At 36.5% G+C, this 21791-nt stretch overlaps 1 pseudogene; it reads right to left on the bottom strand.

The window, feature by feature from the left end:
- Nucleotides 1-6439: 6439 nt before the first annotated feature.
- LOC105096532 (telomere zinc finger-associated protein-like) lies at nt 6440-21034 on the bottom strand (annotated as a pseudogene).
- Nucleotides 21035-21791: the final 757 nt, after the last annotated feature.

Raw genomic sequence — 21791 nt, 5'->3', positions numbered from 1 at the left:
TTTACATTTAAAAAGAACTTATGTCCTAAAAATAGTTTCTGTGAGGCAACTTTAGAAATGAACTATTGATTATTTTTCAGAGTTGACATTTTAAAGTACTGAGTTAATTTCACCTTTTGTAATGTGACAGTTTTAAAATGTGGTCACACATTTTTTGGACACATCCCCTTCAAAACGTTGAGTCTGATTCCCTTCACCTTGACTGTGGTTCATCCTTGCTGACTCTCTCTTAATAAACACAATGAGGTGGAAGTAATGGGTAGGACTTAGGAGTCCAGGTTGGAAAAGGTAGAGCTCCCATCTCTTCCTGGTCAGACTCAGCATGTACAAATCTGACTGCCCTGAAGGCACCAGGCCAGAGATACCACTTGGGATCCGTGACCACACACACCCACCAGATATACCAGCGAGACCTCAGGTGCTTTCAGCCTCTAACCTTGGACTACTCCAGCTGATGCCAAGTATAGCAGGGATGAGTTATCCCCACTTGCAGATTTGTAAGCATATTTAATATATCCTTGGTTTTTTTTTTTTTTTTTTTGGCTAGGGGCTTGTTATATGGTGACTAATGACCAGAGCAGATAATTCATTAAAACCCTTGGTAACCTAACCAATATGAAATGTTTGGCTATCTTATTAGACAAAAACAAGTTGAAAAAAGGATCTTCCAACCAGATTCAAAATTGTCTATAACATAGCATTGTCCCAATATCAGTTTCCTGGTGAATATAATTCACACGGATGGAAAGCAACTTGCAAAAACCTACAAATAATAAACTGCAGTTTTCCAAAGTGAGAAAAACCACATCTACTTACAATGGAGAAACAAATACATCAACATTAGGCCACAGAATGTTGTAGGTTGAAGAAAGCAAGTGTGTCTATAAATCTCAAAGGTAGTTAAGTGGTAGCACTAGGCTGGGAATTGCCTCTGCGGCTTCCAGGGAAAAAAGCTGCTGTCATTCGCTTTGGATGAGCTTCAGTGAGAGAACACATAACGAGGGGCAACTGCTGAGGAAGGGAATGCCAAAGGGGAGGGGCCTTTAAAATGGTTTTGATTTAATACAAGGCATGCACTATTAATAAAGAGGTTGAATGATACCTGTATGTTTTATAGGTTTATAAATTGGCTGTAGTAAAATATTTTACATCTTAGATCACTAGGTATTGTTTCAGCTTATTATGGGAGATATCTATCTAGAGTTGACTGAATTGTATTAATCTGAACCTAGTTTAATGATGCCTTAACGTTTTTATGGGGGAATTTAATGTTTGCAATATCCATGTTCCTTATTTGAAAGCGTGACTTATAGGTTTCTCATCTTCCTTAAATTATGAAATCCTTCAGCTAATAAAGGAAAATGATTATAGTTTGCAAAAAAGGCAAAGTCATTTAACAATCCATATAACTGTCTATTGTAGGACTTTGCATAATAATTGTAATTTAGCTATTAGGGAGTCTAAAGGCAGTTATCAGTCATACTCTACAATTCTGGGGGAATCAGGCAAAGCCCAAATTATTTAAAGTATTTTAAATTCCCAAGTCAAAAAAAAAAAAGACACTGTAAGTTGGGAATACACTGTATAGTGACAACATATAATTTCAAAGCAAAGAAGAGGTTCATGATAATTTTCAAATGTACAAACCACCAAACAGATTATTTTCCTTTCAGATTATTTTCCTTTGGCTAGAGAGATAATTTATTTTTAATAACGGAAATATTAATTCCTGTAAGGAGAGAATTTAGCAGATGAGAAGTGTCAGTTTTAATGTGTAAATTTTAGTAATCCTGGAACAACTAAGGCATAAAGAATTAAGAAAAAATAGAAAATTGAAGAAGAGTAAGAGATGGATTTATTTGCCATTATGCGTAAGTATGAACATTAGTTACCTCAGTTATTAGACCTTTTTATAAGACTGAATATTTAACAACTCGATTTTAGTTCAGTCAACTCAATTTTAAAAATGACTATTAAACTACTAGACACATAAAAATATTTTAAAACATATTAAACATTTTTTTCCAGATATAAATTTACTTTCAAGATAAGCTATTTAGGTTTGCAAAATTTGGAGTGATTTCTACATACAAACACATTTGGAGATGAATTTTGGGGGTTGAGTTGGAAGCAGAATGTTTAATTCATTTAAACAACAATATTAAAAAAAACACTTGGTTGACTTTTATCAGAAGATTTTGACACCTTCAGTAAAAGAAGTCTAAGTTTGACTCATATTGTTATTCTCCACAACAGGAGAGGATTTGGGCAAAATCTGCTCAAACGTAATTTAAAAATGATTGAATTTGATCATTCTAAATTACTATGCATTGTTTTCTTAACATCTTTTTTGATGATAAACATATTTGTTTGTAGACTAAAAGTAACACTCATGTGTGTGTTTGTATCAATAGATATACTGTGTATCCATACTATGTATTTTTATATTGTCTCTCTCTAGTGATGTTCTTTTATTAAATATATTGGAACAAATTGAATTCATCTATAAAAAATATAAAACACCATAGCTTTAATGAATTTATTTTACCTTTCCAGAGCCACCAGTAAGTGATATTTATCACACAACTTTAAAACTGGACACATATTGGCATGCATTATTTAATCTGGGGACTTAATTGAGATTGACTAGTTAAGAGGACTGAATCTGCCTTTTTGCAATTTTCTGTTAAAATTCTATCTTTTAAGTTGAATCATGCCAGTTTATAATATCACTGAAGTTTCATATAACAAGAAGTCGTGTAACAAATTCTGTGTTTCACTAACTGAACTGAGAACTGAAATAAGAGAAGATCATAGCTATGTTGGTGCTACCTTGTGGCCTAAAAATGCACAGTTTGCCTATATTACCCTTAAGTCCTAGCTGCACACAAGCTTTGCATCACCAGAAAAGAGACTGTCTGTCCCTCCATGAGAATGATTCTCTGAAATGACCACATCCCTGATCTCCTATTACTCAGGACCCACTACCAACATCTATCTTTCTTTAAACACTTACCAGCTAGAGAAATTTTTAAAAAAAGCTTACAGTGTCAAACTGTTTCTTAGTCTGTGTTGTACTCATTGATAAAGGCAAACACAGATAAGACAGAGATTTGGTTGTTGGAAATGTCAGAGGAGAGGTTCAAAGAGCTGTGGTTTAGAATTATTTGTGTACGGCATTTGTTTAAAATTGGAAAAACCACAGCAATTAGTGTCATGTTTTTCATTACATATCTTCTCTTCCTTGTAATGAGAAAATGGCCAATTTGGGAACCACCTCTCACCTCAGTAAAGCGCAGCCAAACTAAATAAATTCTTTTTTTTTTTTCTGTTTCTTTTTTTGGTGGGGGAGGGAGGTAACTAGGTTATTTGTTTATTTAGTTAATGGAGGTACTGGGGATTGACCCCAGGTCTCATGCATGCTAAGCACTGTACTCTGCCACTGAGCTATACCCCCCCAATCAATTCTGATTATGCATAGGAATTATACCGAGATGGGCACAACAACCAGGCTTCAAGTATGAGATTTCGGAGAGCCCTTTCTGAAAACAATGATTGAGAAGGTGATGAAGATGATAAAGTAGGAGCACCATATGTTGGCAGACCAGACCACAGGACATCTTTCCTTATAGGGATCAAGAAACATAAAATAAACTGGCAAGTGCCCCTCATGATACACACACATTAATAATAATGGCTTTTGAAAATATAACTCAAGATAAGAACATAGAAATATTCACCAGAAACAAGAAAGTATATATTCAAAAATCATTTTAAAATGAAAAATAAAGTCTAGAACAGACTTTAAAATCTGCATTTTAGGCAATGAAGAGTTGAACCGGCATTACAGAAAGCCAGTTAAAAGGCGCTGATGTAAAATGAGAAGATTTTTAAGAATCCAAATCAAGACAAAGAAATGAGTATATTAAGAAGCATATCATAATATAAATAAATATTACAGGTATGAAGATTGAGATGTAACCTAAAATAATAATAATACATATTCCTGGAATATAAACGCAGAAGCCTAAAGTAGAAGCAACAATCCCTCTCTTCATAGTGCAAAGCGATAGAATTCTACATCTCAAATATAATTCAGTGTTTTCAGAAAAAAAAATTACATATTCTGGTCTCCTGGAACGAAAAAGCAGGGAAAAATTTAGCATGGCTTAACTTTCTTTGTAACTAAGTGATAAGAAGTGAGTTAAGAAAAGTGAAAAGTCTAAAGAATTTTGAGGGAAACTTTTGCAAAACTCTAGTTATAAAGACAAAAGTTCCGGTTGAAATACAAAGACAAAACAAAGATATTTTCAAATATGCAAATACTCTGAAAATATACTCAATTCATGTTGCTAAAAGATTATCAATGTTTTAATTCCAATAAACAGAGAATAATCAAAAGTAAAAGTTTAGGAACTAGAAGGCTATAATATAAAAGAAATTGTGATGAGTCTAATTATATGCATATGGTGATGCATGTGATATAATTTATCATCAGTGACCCTAAAGGACATGTCTATAAATCTAGGCTATGGCTAATCAGAAAAAAAGGTTTTGTTAAAGCAGAGAAAATTTAAAACAATATTATTTTCTAAAAATATTGTTAAGATAATTACGGTTTGTGGACTATATAATCACTTATTGAGGACATACTAGGTACATAGCACAAGCTAGATGGTTTAAATAAATATTATATAAATATATAAAGGTGCTCTGCAAAGGTGTTGTTACCGCATTTTGCATAACTTAGATAATTATATCATTTGCACACCTCAGCATAGACAAAAAGATTAATCTAGGTCAAAACCAGCTATTGCCTGAGCTGTTATTCAGAAATGAATGTGTCTATATTGCACTCTCCACCACACCATGCTCCCTCAATATCACTGAAAAATATACACACATTTAAAATCATATCTACAAGTGGCTTTTAATTTCATGAAGGAAATGCCTACATTTTGATAATAAATACAAAAGCAAGATATACAAGTATAGGTAAGTGTGATTTGGTTCATGTACAGCTGTATCTAGGAAAAATGATTGCAAAGGAATATGCCAGACAATTATTAGCCCTTGGATGACTCTCTCTGTGATTCCCAAATTTCTGGTAAATAAACATTAATTACTTTTGTAATCAAAGGGCAACTAAAGATATTTCATGTCTATGAATATTGAGCGAGTCTATTGGGCTGATTTGCAGAGTTAAAATTTTATATGGATTCTAAAACATCTCCTCCGTTTACCTCTGTTACTAATAGCTACAGATTTTTATGTTTCAACCTAAATCAAATCCCAAATCTAATTAATCACATTGATTAATTTTCTTTCTTAAAGATGGATTTCCTCTCTCTAATTTTCTACAAGACCAGGTGTTATAATTTGGAAAACAAAGGTTGTATACTTTTGTATTTTTGACTGAGGTAATTTACATACCATAAAATGACATGTTTTAAGTGCACAGTTCAATGAATTTTAACAAATGTATTCACCTGTGTAACTGCTGTCAGATCATGATATAGAACATTTCCATCATTCTGGAAACCTCCCTTGTGCCCCTTTGCAAGCAATCTGGAAATCAGTTTGCCATTTTTTCATAAACATAAATGTAACTTTATAAACAGCTGAAAGTACATGCAATCTTTAGGCAATGAACAGACCCTTGTGATATTACTTCAAGCTCCAAGAAAGTGGCGTTCTTGTGATTCATTGTCACAACCATTTACCCAGGGTCTTACCACATAGTTGGAGCCCATAATATACTTATTGACCAAAATATCTGATTGCATATTATATGGCACACACTGCTATTATTCTTTAGTGGTTAGTTGTATTATCACAGTCTTTTTATCACAGAAATACATGCTGTTAATAAGTAGAAACTATTCAAAAATAGAAATATAAAGAACAAAAATGCTGATAGTTCTCCTATACCATTCTCAAAGGATCACCCCCAGAGCATTCAGTATTATTAGTTTGGTGTGTTTCTTTCATTCTTATCTTTGCACTTACAAACATAAAATGTGTATGTTCTTTTAAAAAACAAATAAAACAATGAACGGTATCCGTAGTATGTTACAGGTCAGGCTTTGTCCTAAGCTTTGGAGATAGAGGAGAAAACAAAATATATTGAGTGCCATACCTTCATATAGCTTATATTTTAATGGGACGAGACAATGATAAAATGTAAATTATACAGGGTGTTAGATAATGTTGAGTGGCAAGGACCACAGAGAAAAGCAGCCAAGGACAGTCACGCCACACAACTGGGAGAAAGAGGGGTATTTTAAATGGAAGTTAGGTACAGACTTCTTGAGAAGATCTTTTGAGCAAAGATCTGAAGGCGATCAAGAGTAAACCATTCAAGAAAAAAAAATATTTTTTTCGAGTCTGAAGCCATGTGATTTACTCGGGCCTTGTGGGCTGCAGTGGGCAGGGGGAGCTACATGTGGCGGCTCTCAGAGGTGGCAGCGGTGAGGGTGAGCAGGGGCTGCAGGATGCCTGGGCTGGCACAGCTCTCCTCTGCACACAGACCCTGGGCAGGGAGCTGGGAGTCCAGGACATCTTGGACCAGCGACTTCACCACATCAGCCAAGCCTGCCTCCAGCTCCGCAGTGGCCAGGGTGCGACCACCATCAGCATCGTCTGGTCTTCAGTGACCAGGGTCCAGAGCTTGCACTGCGGTGGGCTGCAATTCTGCACCTGGTCATGGATCGCCATGTGTCTCTGTAGGTGGGCCTCCTGGGAGCACTTGGAGCAACACTCGGTGCAACTGAACTTCACCCCCCTGTGCGGTCCGACGTGCCCACGCAGCTGGTCCACGGCTTTGAAGTTTTTCCCACAGATCTGGCAGAAGTGGGTCCACCCTGGTGGCGTCCTCCTGGTGGCAGCTGGCCACGTCCTCTCAGCAGGGCCCCTTCTCGGTGCTGCCTGGAGGGCAGAACTCACAGCCGCACGCTCTTCACCGGTATGGGTGTCCCTGTGCTTATCCAGGCGGTCTTGGGTGTGGAAGGATGGTCTTGCCACAGAGGTGGCACTGGAAGGGCTTCCGGCCCCTGTGCGTGCTCAGGTGCACGTTGAGCTCGGCCATCTGGGGAAAGGCGTGGCTGCAGAGCTCCCGGACCGGCCCCGCCCTCCTGTCCTTGGGCTTCATGTGCATCTGCGGGCGTTTCCGCAGCGCACGGCCGAATGCCTTGCACGCGGCAGCGTCTCCCCACGGTGCTTAAACGCCTGGTGCAGCTGCAGCTCCCTGTGGGACGGAAGCATTTGGCACAGGTGGAACAGGCCTGGGGTCTGGGGGCTCCATGTAGCTTCTCCCTGTGGCTCTGGGTGAACTTCGTCATGAACTGCCGCGAGCAGCGGGAACGCTTGAAGGGCATCTCCTGCGCAAGGGCACCCGCAGCTCCATCCTCCGGCGGTAGGTCTCCTGGCACAGCCGGCACGCGAAGTCGTTCCCATTGGTTCAGACAATTCCGAGCTTCATGCTTGAAGACGTTTTCCTTTGGAAAGTAACACTTTACAAATTTGGGCAGTTGAAGGGTTTCTCCCCAGTGTGTTCCTGCTGTATTTTTTAATGGAGGTACTGGGGACTGAACCTAGGACCTTGTGCATGCTAAGCGTGCACTCTAACACTGAACTATACCCTACCCACCTAACCCCCGAAGAATTTTCGATAATATTTGCTGAGAAAATTTTTGGAAGAAAAAGGAAGGGTCAGAGTGTCTGTCTTTCACCTCCGGCTTAAGTGCCTTGAAGTCAAAACACTCAATATGCCAAAGTGGCATATTTGGGGGTGACATTGTGTGATCTTCTTCAAATGGATATAGATATCATCTAGGATCGCAGGGCTGTGTGCACATTTTTGTGGTCAAGTGGAGTGAGGGAACAACACCTAGAATGAAGTAGTTCATGGTGATCAAAAAAAAAAAAAAAAATTCTCTACCTACGTGAGAACTGACCTGAAAGTCATGACAGGACAGCAATCAGGGGGACATAATGCATAAAGGGTGGTGTTTAATGCTTGGCCTCAGTAGCTGTGAAAAATGAGGAAATTTCAAAGTGTATGGAGGATCTGGTTAGAATTAACAAATAAATTTTTCTAATATACTACTTCTATCTCAGAATCTTGTGTTTACAGTTGTCTGACAAATATCTCACTATGCAAATTCCTAATCCTTTACCTAATTTTAGGATAAAGGATGTGTGTGCATGCATCTGAATTATGAAGACAGATTGAGTGAGTGCACTTTGCAAAGGCAGGCTCCATCTGACACACATATGGATGAGAAACCATCTCAGCAGTAGGTACCGGGGGCTATGTCTCTGGACTTTTTAATCCTCTTTTTTTATTATTATTATGATGCTTGCTTTTGTTTCAAACATACTAAAATTGCTTGTGTTTTTATTTCTAAACATCTAATGTTGAAGTCATATTTCCCATTGCTCCTTTAAAATACAATTATAAAAGCCTTTCTTGTATTACCATTCAATTTATTACATTTCAGTGATATTTTGTTACTTGTGCTATAGGAAACTAATAGGCCTCATGAACTGTATCTAAAATACACGTTGTACTGGTAGCATATTCCAACCTCTAAATGCCTTTCATGTCAGCATGAGAGATACGATCAGGCATTTGAAAGCTCAGGCCTATTTATAAAGATACCATCAAAACCTGCCTGATGTAGCTGACTTATGAATCAATTATCTGAACTACACCAAGTGATGTATCTATTCTGAAATTTAGAGTCATATATTTGAAGCTAAACTACAAACAGATAAACTATTCAACAGCCTATCATGATTCTTATCTTCATGTTTCTATCTGTCAAATGTGGGAAGGGGGAAAAAAAAGCAAAATCTTATTGATTTTACTGGGAAGAGTTTAAAAAAATAAATCACACAGATACAAATTCTCTCTCTCTAACAGACACACATGCGGGCGTGCACACATACACCCATATCTGGCTATAAAATTACTTACGACCAGAGGGAAAATGAACACACAGATCAAGAAGTAAAATTTTAATTTAAATAAAATTAAGAGCATCCAAGGGATTCCTCTTGTTGTAAATGGTGAAAAAAAAAATAAATAATATTAAATCTCACTTTTTTTCTTAAATGAAATGGCTGAGTATTTCAGTAAATAGAAATGCCACTGTTATTAACAGAAGTTACAAAACCGCTGGTGGCAAAGAGAAAACAAGTCTTGTTTTATCCCAGCTGTTGTTGAAGATAAGCTGAACCTGAGAGAGGTGTGTGTCCCTTGTGTTTAGGTGACAACTTCATAAGATATGTTCTATTTCAGGATCAACTCTTCATTTGTAAATATTCATCATCTCAGTTTTACTGCTTTGCCTGGTAGCGTTCAGATTTCAGGAACGTTTTATTCATGATGACCAAACTCGTACACTAGGGTAACAACGTATTAACGTAAGCTGAACAATGTAGTAACTTGTAACTACTCAGTGAGTTAGCTTCTCAATAGGAAAACCTGTGTTCGAGGCCAAATTAATACCAGAAGTTTGCTTTTCTGCATAGAATTAAAATCAAAGACACTCTGCATTTTACTGCTTCCTCAAAGAACAGTGACTCAAAGATGAGTTAAAAAAACAAGGCAGTTAGGCAAAAAAAAAAAAAAATGCAGAAAAAAAGCCTTTGGGGTTTAATACAACACAAACCAAGGTTTCTGCAGTCCTGTTCCCTCTGTTGGAATCTCCTGGGGGGGGGGGGGGGAGCGGGTGTGGAGGAGGTAAAGTGGGATTTAAAGTGCGGAGTCCTGAGCCCCACGTTGGATTAACGAAGTGAAAATCTGTGGGCATATGCTAAGAAGCACTTTGGATAGACTTTTTAGTACTTCTTGGCACACTCAAGCTTGTAAACCGTTTTGTTCAAGAAGGATTCAAGAAACGAAGCCGGTGTGACAAGCAGGAGACAGATCAAGAATGGCTTAGGCGTGGTGATGAGGGCTCTGGGGTTAACTAACGCTGAACGTAACAGGTAGCCATTGGGCATGGGAGCAACGTGTGCATGTTTGCGTTTTTAAAATATTATTCTACTTGCAATGTAAAAAAAAAGGGCAAAGTGAAGGAAAGAGTGGAATCAGGGGAACCAGAGTTAGAGGGTAGTTGCCGTGACCTAGTCGTGAAATGGTAGGGAAAACAATTACTTTTGGAAAGATGCTGTAATATCTTCATTTTTAGAGAAGCATCATGGAATCATGTGAGGATTCTGTAGCGCCCTGTATCGATGTGCTGTCCAGGAATTATCTCGTAGGTATACACCTCTGGGAAGATTTGTATACGTGACTGAGCTCATCTATGATTATTTATTTTTGCAAACATGTATTTCAGAGAATGGCATTTTTATGATCCTGGTTTCAAATTGTGGGTTAAACCTTATTTCGGTTTGGTAACCTGATGTGAACTTGGCGATATCATTTTCTTAGAATTAATGAAGACAAATTCTCAGCATCACTTAACATCTCTTATGTTAAGAGTAACCTCAGTGCCTAATAATGCCACTCAATTTCCCTTTCTTCCATAAACATTCCCAGCATACTCTAGCCAAGTAAGTTCCTTTCACGCTTCTCATTCCCTGTAGTATTAAGGGTCAGTTCTTTCCTTCTTACCACTTGGACTGTTTTACAGCTGTCTCTTAATACATGAAATATTTCTAGTTCATTATGTTGCTTTTATCTTATTGTGGATATATTTAGATTTTATAAACATAGGTATGGAAAAATTAATCTTTGATAGATGTATTTTTATCCATAATAATACTGTGAAACCATAGTGGTGGAGGACATTTACAGGCATAGCCTAAGAAAATAGTAAGTACTCAAAACTCATTTATTGAAGAGAATAGAATTTCAGAATTATTCAAGTAGAGAACAGTATTTGTATAAAGTAGATACAGAAAATTTAAGTTGACACTGATAACCTAGCCCGGTGATAGAAAATGCCCATCTTGTAAAACAGTACTTGAATTAAAATACCTCACCCTATTCACTGCATTTATTAGTGTTATTTTGGGGGGATTTTCAAAATAGACTGTACCATCTTGGGTAATTGAGTATCCCTTAGTGAAGGGTTAGATAAATTGACCATATATTTACAGAAGCTTTGGGAGTTGCCATGGAAATATACTTTAGTTGTCAAAACATCTCACAATGTAACTGTAACAAATTCTTCTAATTTAAAATTTATTGTATCCTTAGAAATAGTGAAAAATACAACAAAAGACACTATTAATAGGTCTACCTTTGCATATGTTTAAGCTGGTAGAATTGAGATACAATTTTTTCAGTAAATCTTATCTGTAGAAGATGATGATACAGTTGACCCTTGGACAATGTTAAGGGTTAGAGGTGCCAACCCCTTGTGAATTCAAATATCCACATGTAACTTTACCTTTGGCTCTCCATTTCCAAGGTTCCCCATCCATGGATTTAACCAATCATGGATCATATAATACTGTAGTATGTATTTATTGAAAAGACCTGTGTATGAGAGGACCTGCTCAGTTCAAACCCGTGTTGTTCAGTGGTCAACTGTATTTGAATATTTGACTGTATTAGTCACAAAACTCTATCACTATAGTATTGTCAATAAAATCATTTAAATATATAAACATGGAAAAAATGAAACATGATTTCTAAGCCTTTACCTGGTTAGATTATCATGTGACATCACAGTTTTACTATAAACCCAATGATGTTTTATATCCTGTGCTATATATCATAAGAACCGTTAATTATTAATTCTAATAAAACGTCATAACTAGTGAAGTGCAGATGTTAAATAATTTCTTTCATGGTTAAAGCTTTACAATTAACAAGCCAGACACTGATTCAAGTCATTATCAATTTCTCTGTGATTATTACAGCTCTCATAATAATCTGCACTTGATTAACATAGATTAGGCAGCACTTTATTTATTCATATTTTTTAAGGTTTTATTTATTTTTTAGTGGAGGTACTGGGGGCTGAACCCAAGACCTCATGCATCTAAAGCACACCTTCTACCCCTGAGCTATACCCTCCCTCCGACAGCACTTTAAAAAGCAGCATCGTTAGCTTTGGTTTCACAAAAAGATGAGAAGAAACCACACTTCTAATTTCATGGAGTCTCAAAGTTGCAAACTAGCAGAAAATCTCTCAGACAAAATACATAAACAAATAATACTTATAAATTTGAATATGACTTTTTCTTTATTTGAAAACTATCTTTGGAAGCTTGCATTCGTTCATTTTTTTTTTTTTTACAATTGTCTGTTTTTCATTTAGATTTCAAAATTAAAGAGTAGCACCTAGGAACTCAGGCAGTTACACAGCAGACTTACTTAACTAGTTATGATTCGTGTTTATTATCCATGAGATATACATACAAGAAACAAAAATAATCTCAGAAGGGAAGTCCAAGATGTAACAGGAATGCATCCGATTTATTATAAGTGTAGTTGAATCTAGACAAATAATGACAGTGTGAAACAGTAACAATGTCAATGGAATAGATAAAAGTTCAAAACAGAACTAAAATGCTAGAAAAGAGTATGACTTTTTGGGAAGAAGATTAAAGAAAATAATTAACTTCTTACATTGTAAAATTGCAAATACATCTATAATTTCTACTGTGGGAACGTTCAGCTCCGATTGAGATAGAGTAGTTATCAGCAGATGAGTATTCCCATCTAGTATAGATAAACATAAATGAAATACATACAATAAAATAAATAAAATTAAAACGCATAAAACATAGTTAAAACACAGGGGAAAAAACTGTTTGAAGGAAATGGAGGGTTGCTGGGGTCAAAAGAACGAGAGAAAATTCTGGGAGAAAAAGCTTAGAGATAAAATGTGGCTTCTGCAACACTTAAACCCGGGGGCATTTGCTAAACCCAGGTATTTGAAGAAGCTGGAAGTTCATTACAAAGTCCAAGAGAAGGTTACTGAGAAAGGATGGAGAAAACCAAAGACTTATGGGTATAAATTTAGAGAAACAAGTAGATTGCTAATTTTCCTTCAGGATGCTTGCCGAATGTTGCGGCTGCATGGAGTGCAAGGCTAAGAATGGCAGGAAAACTTAAGATCTCAAAGTAAAAGACGTAGGTTGTGAGACTTCATAAACAAAAATCAAATATATGCTGCTCACAAGTGATCTTTATTGAACCTAAGACCACAGAGTGGCTGAAATAAGGAGGCGGAAAACAAAAAGTCATGAAAACAGTAATGAGAAGTAAACCACACAGTGGACAAAGTAGACTTAAGAAGGATTAGTAGAGCTAAAAAGGGACTTTGCATAACAATAAAACGGTCAACGCCCTAAGTCTGCATATATTGGTAACATAATTTCAAAACATAAAGAATAAAAACTGCCAGAAATAATGAAAAGACAAATGTACAGTCAAAATGGAAGACTCAAAAAAGCAAACACAAAGTGAGAAAATAAATAGTAGACTTGAACAACATTAAGAAATTTAACTTGTTAGGCAAATATTGGGCAGTGCCTCCTCCACAGATGGTATGTGGCTTCTTTTTAAGAGCATATGTAGTACTTCCCCAAATCAACTACATGCTGTGTCACAAAAATGAAAAGAATTTAACTCATGTAGGGCATAGTCTCTGATTATAGTAAAAATTTATTAAAGACATAATCAAAAAATTCTCCATGGCTCAGAAATGAAGCAGAATACCTGCAAATAACCTAAAGGTCAAATACAGAAATATAATGGAAATTATATCTCTTTTCTGGCCAGCAGAGCCTCTCCTCATTTCTCTGAGAAAATAACGTCTTAATATGGGGAGGGCAACACAATTTTTGTAATCAAATCATAATTCAAGTTTAGGTCTGAAACTCATTTATTCCTCAAGATGGCTAATGCTGTTGCGAATTTCAAGCTATTTGATATTAGCCTCAATACTGGGGCTGGAAACATGGGTTAACATTTTCTTTTGCCAGTGCCCACAACAAACCCCATTCCTTTTTCTTTCTCAATGGAATATCCTAGCAGCATATACTAGAAAGCAAATTTAAAATATCTCCATACATTTACACACACATATACATGTGTATGTTCAGCAGCCAAAAATATTTTCATCTGTGTTCTAACTGTAAATAATTTATGCTTTAATGCAATAATGGCAGCCACTAAATGTAGTTCAAAGGGGAAGATGTCACTTTTTTTTATCTTTTGGAATAATGTGAAAAATATTGGACTTTCAAAAATGTCATGAATAATGCTCTATGCTTTAATCAAAACACATATTTTGACAGGTTTTTAGGCTACTATATTAAATTTAGTTAAATATTCTAAGGATGCATAAGTTTAGTGATAATGAAATAATTTTTATCTCCTTAAGTTTCTCCTTAAGGACACTGAGAGCTAATCATATAATAAATCTATTTTACCAGTCTTATTCAGTTTCTTGGCTTTTTTCACATTTCATTAAATTTCTCTGTGTATTTCAAGAATACATACAATAGCTATTAATATGTTATCACATGAGTGAATTAAATGTTATATTCAGAAATATGCCAAATTTTATTTCTAAAGTAATTTTCTTTTTATGTTTTACATAATTACTCTTAAAAGTAAATTTGACAAATGCAAAACTTTGTCACATTTTCTATAATAAATTAAGATTAGCACGCCTATTTATGTGTAATTAAATTATATTGAGGATATATGATTTCTAAATATTAGTAGAGCATTCAGGGTAGACAATAGAATAATTTGATGCCATGTTACAAAGAGTAATCCTGTATAGCTTCCATACTACCTTGCTCATAACAAATGTTTCTTGAAAAAAATAAAGTGGAAATTGCCTTCAGAGAAGTTTCTAGTATTCAACACTATTTGTGTGTGGCAAGAAAATGCTCATAAAAATTATAATACAACTGAGCTAAAAAATAAATGTATTTATTCATACAGGAAGGGTTAAACAGAACTGTAAAAATGGTAGGTTGGCACTTTAGGAGATTTTTCTTATGACAAGGTGACAAGTGGATTGAAGATATAAATTATTGAACTAAAATGCCCTTCAGTAACAATATTTGTTTTATTTGTATAGATTATAATAAATTTCTGCCTACAGAAAGGCATTAAAAGTGCTCAATGTTATGTTTATGGATTGGAAGACAACGTGGTAAAGATGTCAATTCTCTTACAGTGATCTATAGACTAAAAATTTCTGTTGAAATCTCAGCAAGAATGTTTTGTAGACACAGGTAAGTTTGTGTAAATTTGTATTGTAAGAGAGACTCTGGAAGAGCCAGAACAATTTTGAAAAAGAGGAATAAAGTGAAAAGAATCACCCTGTCTCAAGTTGTCTTACTAATTAGCTGCAGTAATCAAGATGGTGTGGTCTTGGCCTAGGGAGAGATGCAATGGGACCTCACACATTCAGCCCTTGGTACCTGTGTGTTCTGCATCCACAGACATGGAGGGACCACTGGACTAGACAATTTATAAAAGGGACTTGACTGTCTAAGGATTTTGACGTATGAGGGCTGTGGGGGGTTTTCCTGGAACAAGTCCCCCACCAGCACCGAAGGACTACTGACTGCAGAGAGCTCAGGCCCAAAATATGCTCAATTGATTTTTGACAAAGATGCAAAAGATAATTCAACAGAGGACAAGTGAACTCATAGTATTTGTCTTTTTGTGATGAGCTTATTTCACTTAACATAATATCCTCGGGGTTCCTCTATGTTGGAGCATCTGGCAGGATTTTCTTCTTCTTTTATTAAGGCTGAATAATACCTGGTAATGAGTAGAGACCATGTTTTCTTTATGCATTCATCTGGCAGTGGACATTTAGGTGCCTACCACTTCGTGGCTATTGTGAACACTGCTACAAGGGACATCGATGTGCTCACAGTCATTTCTGAGTTTTTACTTTGTCTGCAAGTTTCCATTGCTCTTCTCCTCCTCCATCCTTGCATATTGTTTTTTTCCAGTTCTGAATATATTTCTCTACCTCACAGGCTTTGCTTATAATAACCATTCTTAAACTGATCATTAATTAGTCTGATTTCATGAGATGACATCATGAAGTGTCGAAGTTTGGTGGCAGGTTTATTACCCTCGTGTATCAGTTATGATTGTTTCAGTAGCAAGATGCAGACAAATGCATCTCACACTGGGAACGGTTCACATGAAAAACCAAGGAGCAGAGACTCATGAATGAGGCTTTTGTTGTGCATCTCAGCTTTGCTCTCTATTTTGCACTGGCTTCATTTTAATGGTAGCAAGATGACTCCTGTCAATGCAGGGGCTAAAGGCTTCCTCCTTCACAGAGAAAGAGATGACTTCTCTCCTTTATCAACAACAAATCTTGACTTTTCCTTTGACTGGCTTGAAGCAGAACAGGTGCTTATGGCTAAAGTGACCATTCCTGCACCCCTCACTGCAGCGTAGGGGCTTTGGCATACATCCAATAACAGCCTAGCCAGGGGACACCCTCTGGAAATTCAGAGCCTTATTCAGAAGACATAAAGGGGAAATGCATGTTGAGAAGCATCCAAGAACAATCTCTCTGCTTGGATTTTTCTCTTCCAAGAGTAGCTTCCGATGTTCTGTTGTCATCTGTTACGTCAGTACTCGTTATGTCCTTTCTGAGTTTTCTACTGGTCCCTGCACATCACGTTTTTACTTCAGGTCACAGTTCTTCAGGAACTACGTACGCAGAATGCTCCAACATTATACAGGATAGAAACACCTTGAGTGTAACTGCAACATATCATACTTCCTTTTTGCTATCAGTCACTGTAACCAAGCACTGAGTCAGTCAACAGACTCAATAACATTGCCTTGACTTGGGCCATTTCTGATACTTCCCAAGAGCATCTTTGCAGAAGAGTGAGGATTTTCTGCCTCTCCTGGGTTCCAAACTCAGGTGCATAACTCACCCTTGTTTATCTCGGAAGGGAACACAGGAGGTTTGCATACACTTCAGAAAAGTGAATGATACTCAGGTGTGAAAATTAAACTCCAAAATTTCTGGATTATACTCGCATCTGTGTTCACTCACACTACCTTGTACTAAATACAAAATAATGAACATGTGTTAGTGTTATTATTCTCGTTTGATAGATCAAGATACTGAGGCTCAGAATGAGTACTCTTGTTCTAAGGGGGACAAAAAAATCACTTAATTTATGTGGCAAGATGTGAAGCAGCAATTAGAACTTAAGTCTTTCGGATTTCCAAATCCACTTGTTGACTGTTGTAGAGGAACTTCCCTCTGGGCTGTCTTTTTTATCAAGTTCCATCAGTGTAATTTTATTTATAGTAAATTGTTGTCTTACTTGAGCCTTACTAGATACCATTTGGGAAGGTATTTCTTTACTTTGGATGCTGAAAAGTTCCAGATTGTACGGGCACTGGACATTCTCATTATCAACTATTTTGTCAGGCTGTCTGAGTATGTCAATGGAACAAATCAGAAACTAGTTTTAAAAATATTATTGTGGGGGACGTGTCTTAACTAGCCATTGGAATCCTTCAGTGGGCTAAATTGTATGGTAACCATCAATCACTAGAATACAATCAATTGAAGAATTTTACTAATAAGAATTTGAAGTTAATATTCTTAACTAGCATTTGAAGCTGGAAAAATGAATTCCTGGTCTCTAGTCACAGTCCCCAACTCTGACATGTTAATGCAATGCCTTTATTCGTGAGGGAACAGAATCCAGATGCGACATTCTCGCAACATGAATTGCTCTCCTTGGGCACAGTTTTAATACCACACTTCATAAGAAAGGCTAATTTTCCTGTTGGGAAGTTAGGAGACATTTTGGACAAATTTTCTATGGAATAGAAATAGATTTTTATATGGTTTTGTTTGTGCCAATTTTGTGTATGATGATTTTTGTCTGTGCATGAATGTGTGGGTGAGCCTCTATTTTTGTGTCTATGTCAGCATTTTACTGTTTCATACATACTGTGTCTCTGATCATTTCAAACCTTAATTTGCCATTTCTTATACTCAGGAAGCCAAGACGATCAGACACATTTTGCACTTAGCAAAAGTCTTTTCCTTATTTGCCGATTGGTTCTGTATCACTCCCGTAGCTTCAGTGGCTTCATCTCATTCAATTACTTGTTTTCCAATTTAAGACAACAACAGATAATTAGAAGAATATTTAGAATAGAATGTGTTGGTCTCTTCCAAATTGGATCTCATCTTACACACATACACCCCAGTACATACTGGGAAAAACATATGCTCAATGAACAAGATTTAACTTTAACTAAGGAGACTATTAATGAGATGCTCTGAAATATGCACTTAATCTAAATACCCGTAAAGCAGTTTTTCTGTATATATGTGTAGATTCTTTGCCTTTTGGACTGTGTTTTCTAAGAGGCATTTTAAATCATTCAAAATGTTTCTATTTAACAACTTCACTAAATCAAAATACAGCTGAGAATCAGAAGTACCATGAAGAGATCTTTCAAATATCTATTAAAAAGTTGCAAAATCATGAACAGAAGAGTGTGCCTTCCCACTGAAGCCCATTCTTTAGATGACCTCAGTATTGCCAAGTGGCTGCCATTACTTGGAAGGACTGAGTTTTAAGGGAGCAAAATTTGCCACCCCAAATGGTATCTCTTTGGCATGATAATTAATTTAGGCTGGTTTTAAAAATATTGTATTTGTTCATCATTTAATTATTAGTAGTATTTTATTTTGGTGGGGGTGGGAGGGGTAATTAGGTTTAATTTAATTTTAGAGGAGGTACTGGGGATTGAACCCAGGACCTCACACATTCTAAGCATGCACTCTACCACTTGAGCTAACCCTCCCCACATTAGGCTGATTATTTTTAAGGCCCAAAGACTCAGGAAGAAACTGACTTATCCTGTAACTGCCTCAAAGAATGTAGGTGGAGGACCTGTTCCAGGAAGGGCGCGTCATCATAGATCACTGGAGTACGAACGAGCTGCAAGGAGTGGAGAAACCTAGCGAAGTGGGCTTGTTAAGGTTCCTCTTTGTGGGCTTATGCCTCTAACAGAGCACCGTGATCTGTAGGGTTAATATTCCCTGTGATCAGACCTTACTTACTAGAACACTCCAGATTATTTGTTTAAAAATTTTTTTAAATGTCAGAATTTTGCTGCTTCTCTGCTCCCATTAAAATGTGAAAAGTGATTCTTTTTTTTGAAGTAGTAGCTGTATAAGAATTTGAAGAACTTGGAAAACAAGCTATTTTCTATCGTCTTACACTTAACAGGGATATAGCACATTTCAATATTTCTAATTAAACTGACAGAATTGGTGATGATAACATCTGTTTTTTTGTAATAAAACCTATTGATGTGGCTGACCTGAATGTTTCTTATCTGTAAAAAGACAACAAACAAAGATAAGCAAAGTTAAAAAGGAGGAAAATGGGACTAAAATCACCACCAAATAGCTAATTCTGTAACTCCAATATTGATTATCTCCTAGCAATTTTTTTAAGGAACCTTTATTCAATAGGAATTTTTCAGGGTGTTTAAGAGATATTTGAACATAGATATAGATATAGATATAAAGTGCTATAAAGATTTCTTTTTCCCTCAAAAATATATTCAGGTAAAAATTTATTCTCTTTAATAGAATTGAACTTTTGACTTATAATTAAATGAAAATTTTAAACCATTCACACTCATTAGAAATCTCTAAAATTTTGTTTTTGGTTTGCTAGTAAAATAAAAATAAAATGCCTCCGTGGGTGGCTAGATAACACTGTCAACCTTACCTACAATGAGAACAAAGAAGTCACCTTGTGTCCAACCCTTAAAACGTGACCAGTGAAAGTACACTAGCAGAAATAAATCGGGCTATAATGAAAAAATATAGTTTTGCAATGTTTGAAATTACAGGAGATTTTTGCAATACAGAAACAAAACTTTCTCAGAGAGCAGTCTTATCTCCAAGCAGGGGACGGAATCCATAATCGTCATCAAGTTCTGCAGTTTGACCCTAAGATGGAGGCAGTGTCACCAGATGCATCCACACAAAAATAAAACACATGGAGAGCTGGTCCCTTTAAACAGCCCAGAAGTAAATTAAGCATGAACAATATAATGCTACTTAACTTGTAATTGTGACAACCAGAACCAAAAATTACATCCAGGCTGGGCAAGCAGCATGTGCTCTTCTCTCTCTCTGTAATTATGTTGTTTGTATTTTCTCATTTTTTAAATCTTCTTTTCTGGCTAAAAGAAGTAGTCCATTTAGTATTCGTATTCTTTTTATTTCTAGAAGTTCTGCGTTGTGTTTGTTTTCCACAGTGTTTAATTTGGACACAATGTTGTCTTATCTTTTGACCTTTTGGATGGATTCTTCCAAGCAAAACAGTGTTTGGGATGAATAATTTATGCAAATAGTATGTATGGGAGGTCTGCCACTAGGGGGAGAGAGAATACAGTTTTGTGAGCGCTGGTGCAAGAAAGAAAAGACCTAACACGTAATGAGAATCTGCTCTCTGTGGATCTTGAGGCTTGGCTTTTTTTTTTTTTTTTTTTTTTTTTTTGGTAGGGAGTGGATATTACATGCAGTTATGTAATTCTTACAATAGCTTTTAAGATAGCATTTCTATATTTAAGGATACATAGCCTTTCTGATGCTCACAGATGCTGGGACGGGTCCCAGGGGATGGAATTAGAAAGCATTGGAGCCTGAATTTCAACCCAGGCTTGTATCCTTGCTCCCCAGTAGTGGCTGCTGATGGGTTCTGGTAGTGGTAAGGAGCGGTGGAGAAAAATTATGATAACTCTGGAAAAAAAAGGTTTTGTTCTCCCCACCGCTTTCTGACACTCCCTTTCCCACCGACACTCGGACGCAGACACACAACGATCAAAGAGTCTCAGCGTGAAACAGACTAGAAATTGCCAGAGAAGGGACGCGGACTCCAAGGCAAGGCTGACGGGTCAGAGGTCTTCTATGCAGGTCTCTCACCTCCTGCTGGAAACAGCATAATCGCTGAGAGTCAGAGTGGAGAGGAGCAAGGGTGGCGATGAAGACACTGTCTCTTCTGCCATTGTGCCATTGAGGAATGTAAAGTTTTGTTTTTGTTTTTGTTTTTGTTTTTTAAAAATCTTTGAGGGTCTAGATGCATTTAGGGTCCATTACCCCACACATTTTTTATGTCTGTTGTATGATTGTCTGTAATCTTGCTTTAACAATGCCTATACATGTGTAGTTTCAGGCTGTTCAAAATGGCATCTTTTCCTAGTTTTCTGGGTGGAACTCAACATTCAGAAAGCTTGGATATCAAATAGTGTGTTATCATCTACTAACAAGGCTTACATGGATAAAGGTCATTTTGACAGAGAAATGCCCTAAAAATTTCTGCTTTAGCATACCAAAGAGTTTTTCTTCTAGTCTTAATGAATGACAGATATAAGGATGTGTCTGACACCTCGTGTTTGACGTACGATGACTGCCTCAGTTGCTAACTTATTTTTCCCTATATTGTACTGTGCTGGTCTACAAGGACTTTTCTAGCTATTGATTATAACCAGAATTATTTTTATTATGCATAAATTACCAAAAAAAAAAAAAAAGGAACTAATTCGAGTGTCCTTTCTTTAGAGTTCAGAAGCAGCCTGACACTTACATGAGCTGCCTGGAAATTCAACTAATGAATAAAAAAAAAAAAAAAATTCTGATCTCTTGTTTTTATATACTAAAAGCAAAACGTCTGCTTTCAGGAAATACATATGTGACATTATTATTACAGAGCACTATAGAGGTACATGCTAAAAAAATATCTGTAGCGTTTATCATACAATCCTC

Source organism: Camelus dromedarius, chromosome 25 (assembly GCF_036321535.1).
Source record: "Camelus dromedarius isolate mCamDro1 chromosome 25, mCamDro1.pat, whole genome shotgun sequence".
Taxonomy (NCBI): Eukaryota; Metazoa; Chordata; class Mammalia; order Artiodactyla; family Camelidae; genus Camelus; species Camelus dromedarius.
Note: the sequence above shows the minus strand (reverse complement) of the source record. Positions and strands in the feature narration are given on the sequence as shown.